Raw genomic sequence first — 1,715 nt, 5'->3', positions numbered from 1 at the left:
GGTTCACCTCAGCAGACGCTCTCAGCAGCAGACAGGTTTTTGTATCACTCAGTTTCACTGTGAGAGACGGAGGGTACTACTTGATCTTTGGATCTGGAACTAAACTGGTTGTAACAGGTAAGAATTAACATTTAATGTCCTTCAGTTATTTTAATGAACAGATGAAAATGTGTTTTAATGAGTTTCTGCTGCTTCAGGCTTCACATGTTAGTTGTTTCATCATTAGGAGAGAATTCTTGCAGCCGTGCAGCGATTGCTTTAATATCTGAAGAACTATTTGAGCAAGGTTTGACTTTAAAAGGGATCCAACGGTACTACCACTACGTTCAAATACTTCCAGTACTTTTGGGTTTGATGCTGTACATAAAGAAACATTTCCTCCTAAATAATCATGATCTGAACATATTATTGTAATTGTGTATTAAAGGTAAAAATGTTGTGAAATAACTGAGGGAGTATAACTTTAATTATATTGTTTAGGATAATTAATAAAACCATTTAAAGTCATTGCATTTTACATGAAGGAAGATTTGTCTTTTAATGGAAGATATATTTATACATGAAGACACATATTAGCTGAATATATTACAATAATTATAAATCATGCATAATAATTATACAATAATAAATAACAACACAAACATGTGATTTTATAGGTGTCTTTATTGATATAAATAGTAATTGATGATTAACATAATCCGAACATATTATTGTAATTGTGTATTAATCGTAAAGTTGTTGCTAAAAAACTGTGCAATTACTGATATATTGATTTATTTCTGAAGTAATTAGAATAAAATCTAAGATGTTTAATATTTTAAATGCTATATACAAGATGGATCTTATTATATCAAGGCAAATAACAATTGTAGTTTATATAAAGATGAAACTTTTGTTTATTATAAAATTCATATTAACTCTAACGTAACAGAACAATTTCTTTGTGCAAAGGTAAATTTTGTTTTTAATTATTATTATTATTATTATTATTACTATTATTATATATTAATTTCTTCTTAAGGGTTTAAGATGAGAAATTCTTTTCTATGTAGCAGATTTTACATTTTACCTTTGGATTTCATATATAATAAAAATAATTTAGAGTTTAACTTTAATGATGCAGGTAAACTGTTCAAATATATATACATATTTGATATTTATTTGAAATATTAACACATTATGGACAGATGAGTTAAAATTACTTTCTTTTTTTTAAACTATCAAACTTACCGGCCGTTGTTTTTATCTGTAATTAATTTGAACGCATACTTTAAAATAATTGCCCAATGTGGAGTTTTTTGTTGTTGCTCCGGGTCATTTCATTGTAGTTGTGCATTAATGTAAACATTGCTGTTAAAATTATACATAACTTTTTTTTTATAAATTGTGTACTTTAATATATATAAACATATATGTAATATAGATTGTAATAATTACAAATTGCTTAAGCATGAAATGTGACGGTAATCTAATTTATTACAACATAGAAAGAAATTGTCTATTCCACAAAGGAAAATGTCGTCACAATATTAAATCAGTGTCAAGCAAATTGACGTTGTACATTGACTTAATGAACTGCCAGATCCATAATTGTCTTTATTCCCATATAACCGTGCTGCATGAGCTGGGCAGTGTGGTTCATATGAAGGTGATCCAGTAGATGGAGGGAACTCTGGGCTGTATTGATGAGGACTTTAGGGACCAGAGTCCATGTA

The 1,715-nt window shown here is 28.3% G+C and overlaps 1 protein-coding gene across 2 annotated transcripts in view; it reads left to right on the top strand.

Annotated features, from left to right (window-relative positions):
* The window catches only part of LOC117954539 (immunoglobulin lambda-like polypeptide 5), a 17,713-nt gene that overhangs the window by 9,196 nt on the left and 6,802 nt on the right, over nt 1–1,715 (top strand). The window lies entirely within an intron of this gene.

This window comes from Etheostoma cragini, chromosome 12 (assembly GCF_013103735.1).
Source record: "Etheostoma cragini isolate CJK2018 chromosome 12, CSU_Ecrag_1.0, whole genome shotgun sequence".
Lineage (NCBI taxonomy): Eukaryota > Metazoa > Chordata > Actinopteri > Perciformes > Percidae > Etheostoma > Etheostoma cragini.
The sequence above is the reverse complement of the archived record's forward strand: the minus strand, read 5'-3'. Positions and strand labels throughout refer to the sequence as shown.